A 13,807-nucleotide genomic window follows, 5' to 3' on the forward strand; every position below is an offset into this window, starting at 1 on the left:
CCAAAACCTAGTTTCAGGGAATCTTTATTGATTATTAAGCAAATTCTAGCATAGAAAGAGAGAAGGTATCAAAATGTTACATTGGGCCATATGTGTCAGCAGCTGGCAGATGGAGAGATTTCTCTCTCAGAAATGAAACAGAAAAGAGCAAAAAGAAATGTTACTAAATTCAACTTATCTCTCAGATCTAAGTTTGAAGCTAGAGACGTGTTCTCAAATACTCCAGATCAGACTGGGTCTCTGGAAGCTACTATTGTTTCTCTCTATTCTTCACCTTTATAGAACTCTTCACAATTTGTGATCATCTTATTAATATTCACTTCTCTATTCAACCGTCAGGTCTAACATTGTGTCCCCATTGTCTGGTATAGGGCCCCACATATAGTAAGTGTTAATGAATATTTGATGAATAAAATAAAGAAGAAAGAGAATGAGAGGGGGCAGGGGAGGTGGAGAAAAGGGAAGGGGAAGGAAGAGCAGAGGGTAAGGGAGGGCAGGGGAGAGGAGAAAAGAGAAGAGAAGAGAAAGAAAAAAGAAAAGAGGAAAGTGGCCTCCCCCACCCTTACCGCTCTGGTAACCACTAATCTGTTCCCCTTGTCCATGTGTTTGTTTATCTTCCTCAAATGAGTGAAATCATCATGTTTGTCTTTGTCTGACTTATTTTGCTTAGCATAATACCCTCAAGTTCCATCCATGTTGTTGCAAATGACATGATTTTGTCTTTTTTTATGGTAACTAGTATTCCACTGTATATATATATATATATATATATATATATATATATATATATATATATGTAAACCATATCTTCTTTATCCATTCACTCATTGATGAGCGCTTGGGTTGCTTCCACATCTTAGCAACAGTGAACAATGCTACAATGAACATAGATCTGCAAAACTCTCTTTGAATTGTTGATTTCATGTTCTTTGGATAAATACTCAATAGTAGGATTTAAAACAGCCATTAACAGAACTAAAAGGAGAAAGTGACAGCAACACAATAACTGTAGGGGACATCAACATCTCACTTATGTGAATGGATAGATCATGCAACAGAAAGTCAACAAGGGAAAAATGGCCTTAAATGAAACACCAGACCAGATGGACTTAATAGACATATATAGAACATTCCATCCAAAAACAGTAGGATATACATTCTTCTCAAGTGCATATGGAACATTCTCAAAGATACATCATATTTTTGGAAATAAGGCAAGTCTTAATAAATTTAAGAAATTTGAAATCTTATCAAGCATCTTTTCTGACCACAATGATATGAAACTAGAAATCAGCTACAAGAAAAAAGCTGGGGATGTCACAAATATGTGGAGACTAAACAACATACTCCTTAACAACCTTTAGCTTTAGAGCAAGGAGAAATTTTTAAAAAGGCTAGAGGAAATGAAAAGGAAAACACAAGATACTAAGTCTTATGAGATGCGACCAAAGTGGTACTAAGAGGAAACTTTGTAGCAATACTGGCCTACCTCAACAAACAACAAAAATCTCAAATAAGTGATGTTATACCACTCCTAAAAGGACTAGAAAAAGAACAAACAAAGCCAAAAGTCAGTAGAAGGAGGGAAATAAAAATCAGCACAGAAATAAATGTCCTAGCTTCTTTATGTGAATAGTCTTCAAGATCATTGTCTGTGCTGCTAAGCTTTAGCTATCAGACATGGGGTAGAAGACTATCATATTTGAAAACCCTACACGTTATCAGTAAGGGCGTTCTTTATAAAATATCCAGCTGGCCTTGCATTAGTTTAAGCAGAAAAGCTGAGCAGGTACTAGGCCTGGGACAAAATTTAAAGATCAGCTCTATAATTTTAAAAATATATTTGAAAAATCAAACATATACAGCGGAAAGTACATTCTAGATTTCTCTTAACTATTTTTTTTAGTCTTGGTGACTCTAACTAAACATAGGATAAATATCTACCAGTAATATTTATAAATGAAGGAAGGTCACATTTTCTGAATACAAAATACAAAAAAACCCTTGTAACCTCTGATGGAAAAAGCCACTTCAGCTTTTGTTGACTTTCTCAAGAGTTAATTAAATTTATTGAGTTATTGGTTTCAAAGGACTGAAATTAGGTGTTGTATATACAAATAAATGTTTAAAATGGTTTTTATGATTATTGTTTAAAATCTAATTGGAAGACTGAATATAAATACAAGAAAGTTGAATAACTTTACAAGATTAGAATATGAGAATTTATTATCATTAAGAAAAGAAAGGGAGGTGATGTCAGCATAACAGTGGTGTAAATTGTTCCCTTTGCCTCTTCATTATAAGTTACAATTGGACAGCCATACCAAGGGAGGATTGCCTAAACATCACAACAGGACACAGAGATCCATGCATCCATACATGTGAAGGTGGGTGGACTGGATCCCCAGGAGGCAACGGAACTAGCAGAACAGCCCCTTCCCCCTCCCATGTGACCATGATCCAGGGTGTGGATCCTAATGCACTTGCTATTGTGACTGTGAGCAGAGGTAGTAGGAGCAGGAAAAGGACGCTGCTCCCTAACAACAGTGGCAGGTGGAACTTGCAACAAGAGACATTGGGAACTACAGCAGAATTGATGATCCAGCCACCAGCGGTGTCACCACTAACATCAGCTGCACAGCAGCAGGGGCTGCATACAAGTGCCTGGGTCCCCAGGCCCCCAGCAATGACAATGACACTTGTGAACACAGCAACCCCAGCAGTGGTGTCACTAGCACCCACAGGCAACCCAGGAACAGTGCATGTGATGCATGGGCAGCAGCATCCAAGTCTGTGGAGAGCCAGTGGAGGAACATGAGACCAGGAGACCCTGGAAGCAGAAGAAGAGCTTGCAGCCTGGTGACCCCAATGACATTTGAGACTGCAGTGACATCATAAGCAGTAATTCACCAGCAACTTCAGAGGCACAAGGCAGCAGAAGGAAGGCACTGACAACACTTCTAGCAGAGGCAATGGAAGGTGAAAGGTACAGGTTCTTGAATAAACCAGAAGCAGCCCCAAACCAAAGCAACAAAAGGCATACCTAATTAAGAAAAGGTGGCTACTACCACAAATGTGGCAACAGAGGATCAATTCATCAAACACCCTGAAGAACTACAGTAACACAGTGGAACAGTGACACAATGACAATTCTCCAGAAACTAAACATGAAGTCATAGAAGATTACAGTCTAACTGACAGAGAATTCAAAGTATCTGTCATAAAGAAACTCAAGGAATCACAGGAAAACTTATAAAGACAGTTCAATGAGTTCAGGGATAAAATTAATGAACTGAAAGAGTACTTCACTAAAGAGATTAAAACTAAAAAAATGCCAAACTGAAACTCTGGAGATGAAGAATAAAATTAACAAGATGAAAAATAATGTAGATAACATTAAAAATACAGCAGGCCATATGTAGGAGACAGTAAGTGAACTTGAATACAGAAATCAAGAAATGATTCAGGTGGAGGAGGAGAAAGAAGTAAGGTTTTTCAAAAATGAAGAAATCCTCCAAGAAATGTGCAACTCAGTTAGGAAAAGTAACATAAGGATAATAGGTATCCCAGAAGGAGAAGAGAGAGAGAAAGGAGCAGAGAGCTTATTCAAAGAAATAATAACAGAGAACTCCTAAACCTGGGGAAGGACTGGACATGGAAATATATGAGGCTAATAAAACTCCTAATGACATCAATGCAAAAAGACCTCTCCAGGTAATATAATATTAAAACTGTCAAAATTCAATGACAAAGAAAAAATATTAAGGGCAAGAGAAAGAAAATAAACTACAAAGGAACTCCCATCAGGCTTTCAGTGGATTTCTCAGCAGAAACCCTACAGACTAGGAGAGAGTGGAAAGATATATTGAAAATACTGAAAGAAAAGAACTACCAGCCAAGAATACTCTATCCAGTAAAATTATCCTTCAGATATGACAAAGAAATAAAAACTTTCCTAAAGAAACAGAATCTGAGGGAGTTCATCGCCACTAGACCTGCCTTACAAGAAATGTTGAAAGGAACCCTCCTATCTGAAACAAATAAACAAATGTTTACAAAGCCTTGAGCAAGGAGATAAATAGACAGAAACAGAAAATTTCAACTCTATATCAGAATATGTTACTAAACAATTATAACATAAAAAGTAAAGGGAAAGAAAGTATTAGAAGTAACTATAACCACTTCAATTGGTAACACATTACAAAAAGGGCTAATTTATGTCAACAGAAACATAGAAGAGGATGAGGAAAAGGAATGAACCTACATAGACTAATGGACATAAGAGATGATCGGAAAATTGACTATCTCATCTATGAGATCCTTTACACAAACCTCATGTTAACCACAAGACAAAAAATCAGAGCGGAGTCACAAATATTAATGAAAAGAAAATGGATAAAAACATCAAAGAAAACCACAAAACTGAAATGGTAGACAGAAATACTGGGAAAATGAAAGAATGGAAACATAGAACATGCAGAAAGCAAAAGATAAAATCACAGTACTAAGCCCTCTATAATCACTCTAAATGTAGATGGATTGAATTCACCAATGAAAAGACAAAGAGTGGCTATGTCAACTAAAAAACAAGACACAACCATATGCTGTCTCCAAGAGACCCATCTGAGGTCTAAAGAAAAACATAAGCTCAGAGTGAAGGAATGGAAGATGACACTGCAAGAAAATGGCAACCAGAAGAAAGCAAGTGTAGTTATACTTACATCAGACAAAACAGACTTAAAGACAAAAAAGATAAGAGACAAATATAGGCATTATATAATGATAAAAGGGACATTCCACCAGGAAGACATAACACTCATTAATATATGCACCTGAGACAGGAGCAACAAAGTGTATAAAGCAAAGATTAACACACCTAAAGGGAGAAATTGGCAGCAACACAATAATGGTAGGGGACCTTAACCCTCCACTTATGTCAATGGATGGATCATCCAGACAGAAAGTCAACAAAGAAACAGTGGCCTTAATAAAACATTTGATGAGATGGACTCAAAAGATATATGTAGAACACTCCATCCAAAAACAGCAAAATACACATTCTACTCAAGTGCACATGGAGCATTCTCAAAGATAGACCATATGTTGGGAAACAAGGCAAGCCTCAATAAATTCAAGAAGATTGAAATCCTATCAAGGATCTTCTCTGGTCGCAATGCTATGAAACTAGAAATCAACTACAAGAAGGAAGCTGGAAAACTCACAAATATGTGGAGACTAAACAATATGCTACTGAACAACTATTGGATGAATGAAGATATCAAAAGAAAAATTTTTAAAAATGGCTGGAGACAAATGAAAATAAAAACACAACATACCAAAACTTATAGGAGGCAGCAAAAGCAGTACTAAGAGGGAATTTTATAGTAATACAAGCCTACTTTGAGAAACAAGAAAAATCTCAAATACACACTCTTACACTATACCTAAAAGAACTAGATAAAGAAGAACGAACAAAGCCCAAAGTCAGTAGAAGGAAGGAAATAAAAACCAGAGCAGAAATAAAGGAAACAGAATCTAAAAATCTAATAGAAAGGATCAATGAAACAGAGAGCTGGTTCTTGAACCAGATAAACAAATTTGACAAACCCTTAGCCACACTTACTAAGAAAAGAAGACAGATGACTCAAATAAATAAATCAGAAATGAAAGAGGAGAAATTACAATGGACACCACAGAAATACAAGGGAATATGAGAATATTATGAAGACCTATATGCCAACAAATTGGATAACCTAGAAGAAGAGGATACATTCTTAGAATCATACAACTTCCCAAAACTGAATCAAGAAGAACTAGAATCTGAATAGACCAATCACAAGTAAAGAGATTGAAATAGTAATTAAAAACCTCCCAAAAAACAAAAGTCTGAGTGATGTCAGCATCATGGCAGAGTGAACTTGTCCGAGATTCTCTCCCCTTCAGCATACAATGAAAAGGTACATTCATGCTTCAACAGAGGACATGCTAACACAACACAAAAAACATCAGAGTGACACACGCAGCCATACAATGGAGGGCGGAGAGGCTGAGCCCCTGTCAGAGGAGCTGGAATGGAGTAAGAGAAAACTTAGCTCTGTCCCCTAAAGACTGCAACCTGTGACCACAGGAGGCCTCCAAGAGGGAAGGAACAGTGGAGAGGAGATTCGTTCATGGAAACATAAAGGACCCCTGAGGGTCTGTGCAGCCTAGAGGGAAGACCTGTACTGAGGCGAGAGCTTTTGTGGCAGTGAACTCATCAAACAAACACCAGAGAAGAGCAGATAGAGCAGAGCAAGAAAGCCCAGGGAGCATGCAGGAGAAAGTGCTCCTCCCCACACCAGCCCAGCATGTGATCTACTGCCTGGGATCTCAGCTGAAGGCAGAAGGCTCAGAATATGCGGCTCTTGACACCCACTCAGTGACAATAGGTGATAACTTCAACCAAATAATATCAGGATGCATAAGAACTGAGCCACCTCCTCTACTAGTATCAAACATGACATCAAATCTCCAGACCAGGGAGAGAAAATGACAAGTACCCAGAACAGAGTCCTGAGGACACAGAAATATGTAACATAAATGTCAATGAATTCAAAACAGCTCTCATCAAAAAACGCAATGAGGTAAAAGAGAATGTAGAGAAACAATTCAATGATTTCAGGAACTACTTCACAAAAGAGGCTGAAACTATAAAGAAGAATCAATCGGAAATATTAGAGATGAAAGACATGACGGAAGAAATACAGCAAAATATGGATTCTCTGCATGTTCAAGAGGACATCATAGGGGAGTGTATCAGCATAATCGAAGGTAGACATGTTGAAATGCTCCAGATAGAGGAGGAGAGAGAAATAAGACTGAAATGAAATGAATAAAGTCTTAAAGAAATATCCTTACTCAATTAGGAAATGCAACATAAGAATTATAGGTTTTCCAGAAGGAGGAGAGAAGGAGAATGGAAGAGAAAGCTTGTTCAAAGATGAAAATCCGTGTGGAAGAAGCTATCAGGTCTCCTAAATATGTCAATGTAAAGAGACCTACTGCAAGGAATATTGTAGTGAAACTGGCAAAAGTGAATGACAAATAAAGAATACTAAGGGCAGCAAGACAGAAGAAAATAACCTGCAAAGGAACCCCTATAAGGCTTTCAGCAGATTTCTCTGCAGAAACCTTACAGACCAAGAGACAATGGAATGACATATTCAAATATTTGTGGGACAAAAACTTTCAGCCAAGAATATTCTATCCAGAGAAAATGTCGTTCAGATATGATGGAGAAATAAAACCTTTCCTAGACAAACATAAGCTAAGGGAGGATGTAGCCACAAAACCCCCTTTACATATAATCTTCAAGAAGACCCTCATCTCTGAAAAACCGAACAGGGTTACAAATCATGGAGTACGGAGATAAACAGGTAGACAGAGTCAGAGCAGGATCCAAATACTCAAGTATAGCATGAAAGAGAAAGAGAAGGAAAACACTAAAAGCAAAGATAATCTTGTCATTTAAACCACAAACTCATAACGCAAGATGGAATAAGATGTGAGAAAAACAACTTAGGAGGGGAAGAGGAAAGGGAATGAATTGATTTAGTCTAAGGAAATAAGAGGCCATCCAAAAATAGACTATCTTATGCATGAGATTCTCAATACAAACCTCATGAACCATTAAACAAAAAAAGCAGAACAGAGACACAAATAATAAGTAAGGAGACAACTAAGAAGCACAACATAAAAAAAAACTACACAACTCGACTGGTAGACCAAAATACATAGGATCAGAAACAAAGGAAATGCAGGAGAACAGGAGAGCAAGTGATAAAATGGCAGCATTAAGCCCTCATATATTGATAATCACCCTAAAAGTAAATGGATTGCATTCTCCAATAAAAAGATACAGAGTAGCACGATGGATTAAAGAACAAGACCCAACAGTATGCTGCTTCCAGGAAACACTTCTCAACTCCAATGACAACCCCAGGCTCAGAGTGAAGGGATGGAAGATGACACTCCAAGCTAATGCCAAACAAAAGAAAGCAGGTGTTTCAATATTTGTATCAGACAAAGTAGACTTCAAGATAACACAAGTAAAGAGAGACAAAGAGGGGCAGTATGTTTAATCAAAGGGACACTGTCAAGAAGAAATAACACATATATATCTATGCACCCAACACGGTGCATGAAAGTTCATAAAGCAACTGTTAACAAATCTAAAGGAAGATATTAATAATAACACAATAACAGTAGGGGACCTCAACACTCCACTCACATCAATGGATAGATCATCCAGAGAGAAAATCAACATGGAAAGAGTGGAATTAAATGAAAAGCTAGACCAGTAGGGCTTAAGAGACATATATAGAACACACCATCCAAAAATAGTAGAATACACATGCTTCTCAAGTGCACACAGAACATTCTCAAGGATAGACCTTATACTGGGAAACAAGGTAAGCCTCAATAAATTTAAGAAGGTTGAAATAACAAGCATCTTTTCCAATCACAATGCTATGAAGTTAGAAATTAATTAAAGAAAAAATCTGAGAAAGGGACAAAGATGTGGAGACTAAACAACATGATATTGAACAAGCAATTGGTCATTGAATAAATAAAAGGAGAAATCAAAAAACATCTGGAGACAAATGAAAATGATAACATACCACACCAACTCGTATGGGATGCAGCTAAAGCCATATAAAGAGAGAAATTCATTACAATACAGGTTCACCTTAACACACAAGAAAAATCCCAAATAAGCAATCTCAAACTACACCTAATTGAATTAGAAAAATAACAAAGTCCAAAGTTAGCAGGAGGAGAGCAATAATAAAAATCAGAGCTGAAATAAATGCTATGGAAACAAAAAAGGCAGTAGAAAGGATCAATGAAACAAAGAGCTGGTTCTTTGAGAAGATAAATAAAATAGACAAACCCCTAGCCAGACTTACAAAGAAAAAAAGAGAGAAAGCTCAGACAAATAAAATTAGAAATGAAAGAGGAGAAATAACAACAGACACCACAGAAATATAACGAGCTATAAGAGAATACTACAAAATACTATATGCCAACAAAATGGACAATCTAGAAGAAATGGATAAATTCTTAGACTCTTTGCCCTCATCCCTTCCCGTTGATGACTTCTTCTCTCAGAACCTTACCAAAACCCCATCTTAATTTTCTCTTCAATATTGAAAACATTTTGTAATTGATAGTGCCCTAAAACATGTTTCTACTTACTGATGCATCACTCCATTTCACATTCTTTCCCCATGTAAGGGTCAATATTTGCCTTGCATGCTCTACAACATTTTGATTCCCTAACACCTCTCTAGAAATTTGTTTTTTAATTGACTTTAGGCAGGAGAAGTGACCTTTAAAACCAAGAAGTGGTACCTATACCAGATATCTGCAGGAAGGGCCCATCTAACTGCACAGTGATGGTGTTTCTTGGGTTGAACACTGGTCCCCTACATTAGAGGCCTGGGAATGGGATGATTATTAGGAAAGCACAATAACAGGACTATAATTTGAGTTGGGAGTAAGTGCTGTCCCAGTAGAAAATTTTGCCTAATTTTAATTTAGGAAAGATATTAACCTGAGCTCAGAGCTATAACCTGAGTTCTTATAAAAGGACAATTGTATAAACATGGCTCAAATACCTAGTCTATGAAACACAATGAAGTTATAAAATTAATCAACTGTACAGTTGAGACGTTATAAAGAAGAAATCTCAATGCACGCAAGAGAGTAACACACCATGTGTATGTAACTTACATGGGGAAGGTTTTTAACCAGGAACTATGACTGACTGATTAGCCGAGAATTCACACGTAGAGAAAAGAACGAATGAATGTCCATGGGCAGTTTTTTAAATGCCTCTTATCTCCTCCAATAAGCAGAAATCTCACATTAGGGAGGAACCCATTGAATAGAATTAGTGTGAGATGCTTTCACTCACAGGTTCACAGTGACTTAACATGTGTGAAGTCACGTGGACCCAGGAGGCCCACCTCCATAAGCTGTTGGACCAACGGAGGCAGCAAAGCCATGAGGAAACACTGAAGTTTCACCTGGAAAAAGCCAAAGGTATTCGCCAGAACATGAAATCCTGGTAGGCAGACCAGATTCAAAATGACAGAAGGGGATGGCCTGAAATCCCTATTTAATGTCAGATGCAGCCTGCTTAGGAGCCCAGGAGAGTGCCCAGGAAGTTCAAGATGAAAATCTTGCCTCTAATTTTGGAGAATTTTGTGGTCTTTGCTGTTTTGCTCTCAGCCAACTCTGAAGGTTCCAGGGAGGAATTTGATCTGAATAGCTTATGGAGGGAGGTTTCAAGGCTGTATAATTTAAACAAGTGCAGTCAGAGTGATGGCTGTAACTCAAGAGAACAGGGCTCCTGGAGTGGTGAGAGTCAGTAGGACAGATGGGAGAGGTTGGGGGGGAGGGTGTGGGTACACCAATGATGCACTCCTCAGGTCCTCAAGGTGCCAGATGTCTGGGAAGCAGCTGCCACCATGGCCTTTACCACTGCAGCCACTGCCAGTGTAATTTCCTCAACCACCAAGAACACCACCACAGTGGGCTGGACAGGGAAGTAAGAAGTAGCTTTCAAGGTCACCACTGTGATCTCAAATCTGGACCTAGGCATATCAAGATTAGGTCTGATAGGAGTGATGGGGCAAGAGGAATTACCCTGAGGCAAGGGCGTGAAGATCCCCGAGTTCCTCTCCAAGTGTCATTTGTGGCATCTGTCCATCTGTTGAGCTGAGGTGGGTCCCTGCCCCAGAGGTGGCCAGAGGCTGACCAGTCCATGTGCCACACCACAGGGAGTCTGTCCCTGCCCATTGAATCCCAGGAGACTGTGGAATACCACCTCTGCTGCTGGTACTCCTGCACTGGCTGCCGCCAAGCCTATCATCCTCCCTCAGAAGCCTGGCTGGAGCCAGAAGGGGCCCAGATGTGGAGGGGCTAAGATGCAGGTCCAGAGCCCCAGCTGGCCAGTGGCCTCCTGCTCCAAGCAGGTTGAGGACAACTGCCAGGGAATTTTCAGGTCTCAGGGCCCTCTCCCCTGTCCTAGACCCCCAACAGAGTCTCAGAGTGGGGAGCCCGGATGGCCAGCCTCATTCAGACAAAGCAGGCCTCCCCATAGGATGCACATCTCCCTGTGCCCCACAGCAGTGCACCCAGGGAGATGGCCAAGGGAGGGCCTGCCTCTGCCCTTAGTTCTGGATTTCTCTCAAGAGCAGAGCTCTGGGCAGCAGGAGGGCATGGCTTTCCTGACTCCAGAGTGGAGAACAGTGCCCCCCCATGGAAGGGCAGGCCCACTGGTTTCTCCACTCTTTCTGCAAGGGACATGGCACACCTAGTGTGGCCACACTCCTTTGTCTAGCCTTCCTCTGCCCCATTGACTTCTCAAAGGCTTTCGTGCTCCCTGTGTTGAAAAGTTCCTTCCTGATGTGACACCTTGTTTTGTCGAACAATAAAGGAGGTCCTGGATGACCAGCAGGCAGGAGGGATAGTCATGCTCTGCCCCCTGGTCCCTGATGGGCAAAGAGGGTCAGAAAGCCACTGCCAAAGAAGGGTAGCAGGACCTGAGCAGAAGGGGAGAAGTGGATGCGAGACACAGCCATAGGAGCTGGGAACCCCAGTTCACCTGCAGCTGTAAGTAGCCACTGCCAATGGGCTGCCTTACACTTTCAGTGCCACAAGGACCTGTCTCTCAGGAAGCCCAAGGGCCTTTGTGAGTCCAGAGTCACTGTTGCTGTGCATGCATAGATAAAGAGAAGGGTTTTACTCCATGGAGCAGGGCTTCCAGAGTGTTAACAGTCAATAGTACCCATGGAATTTGTCAGTCAGCTGAGGAGGGGTGGGTGCACCCACCATCCTCTCCTCATTTCCGTGAGATCCCAGATGTGTTGAGAGTCACTTGAGGTTCTTGTGAGGTCAGCAGAGTTCTCACTGTGTTGTAGGGGGTCTTGGTGAGGTAATGGTTGGTCTCTATGATGTCAGGGGATGTCTCAGTGAGGTCAGAGGAGGGATCTCTGTAATGTCACTGGAAGTCTCTGGGAGGTCATTGGAGTTCTTTGCGTGTTCAGGGAGTTCTCTGTGAAGTCAGGAGACATCACTTTGAGGGAAGAGGGGGTCACTGTGAGGTCAGTGGAGGTTTCTGGGTGACCAGAGGAGTCTCTATGTGGGCATGGGAGGTCTTTGTGTGGTCAGGGGGAGTCTGATGTCAAGGGATGTCTCTGTGAGGCCAAGTGAGATCTCTGTGAGTTCAGAGAGGGTCTCTGTGAAATCAGGGGAGGTCTCTGTGAGATGAGGGTTTCTGTTAGGTAAAGAGAATTCTCTGTGTGCTCAGAGGGGGTCTCAGTGAGGTCAGGATATTATCAAAATCAAAGTGGGTTCCCTCCTTGGGAGTTAAGTTAGCATGAGCACTCTTAAGGGGCCCCCAACCTGTTTGTTTGGGGACCTAAATCTTCTTTCATTGGTTTATCATCCAGTCCTTGACTACTAAGGACCACCGGTAACCCTGTGTTGTGGCTTCCCTCACTTCATCAGGGGAATACACTGGTGTAAATTCATAGAAGGGTAGAGTAGGAATTAACGGTAATTGGAGAAACGCTCCTGATATAGCAGCCCTTTTTGCAGCTGCAGCTGTAGCTGCCAAGTTATTTCCTTTTATGGCTTCTGATTCCCCACTTGGCTGGCCTTTACAATGGACCCTATCTACTTCCTTGGGGCCCTGTACCACTTCTAACAATTTAAGGATCTCTGGCCCATGTTTAATGTCCATGGTTCACTCTGGAGACCTCTGTGGCCAGCAATCACTTATGGGCAAGCATGGCTAATAGGTCCATTGGAACCAAGGAGCAGGGTAGCTGGGTTTAAGGTATGACAGGGTTTTTAATAAATCTGAGGGGAATCTACAGCAGCATAGCTTGATGTTGCATTATTCTATTCTGGGATATCCAAAGATGTCCTTTAGTCTCTAGTAGGCTAGAGACTTGATGGGGGGGGTGGTCCACACCAGCATAGATTGGCCCATAGTCAGTTGTTCTGCTTTCTTGAGTAACAGGCAGGTGGCAGCTACAGCTCTCAAGCATGGGGGCCATCCTTTGACCATAGTGTCTAGCTTATCCTATTCAAATGGGTCCTTTTCTGGCCCCTGTAGTTAATCCTAGAGAGGCTTAGCAATTAATCCAAAGTTAGGGATCCAAATGTGGCAAAACCCAGCCATTCCCTAGAGTCCTGATAGCTGCCTATGAGTTTTCAGTGGAGCAAGTTGGCATTGTCGATGAAAATAATCCATAACCAATCTATACATGAAAATTTGGGTGCATTTATTCTGAGCTGAAATCTGAGGACCATGGCCCGGGGCCTTTCTTCCCAAAGGAAGAAAGCGCACCAAAGAAGTGAGGTATACAGAGTGGTTATATACCCCCATACAGGACGTTTCACATATGATTGAAATGTCCCTCCCACAATAGTCACAAGATTGCCCTGTCAGCACAGCGCTTGATGGACACAGCAGGTAGTGGGTCTGCTATCTCGGAGGGCGTAGCAGGAGGCAAGTCTATTGTCTTGAGCTGGGCGGTCACAGGTGAGCACAGCAATCAGTTTCTAGCCTAAGGAAAGATGCTTAATTCTTAAGGAGATGCCAACATTGGGAGGGGGAGGGAAGTTGCACCTTTATCTCAAGGGCCTTTTCTCTTGCCATAGGGAATATCTAAAGCAGATATACAATGCCTGCTCAACGGCCTTGGTCAGGCCCTTTTGGAAAGACAAGGTCAGGCCGAATTAGGTTTAC

The sequence above is a fragment of the Equus caballus genome, chromosome 6 (genome assembly GCF_041296265.1).
Source record: "Equus caballus isolate H_3958 breed thoroughbred chromosome 6, TB-T2T, whole genome shotgun sequence".
NCBI lineage: Eukaryota > Metazoa > Chordata > Mammalia > Perissodactyla > Equidae > Equus > Equus caballus.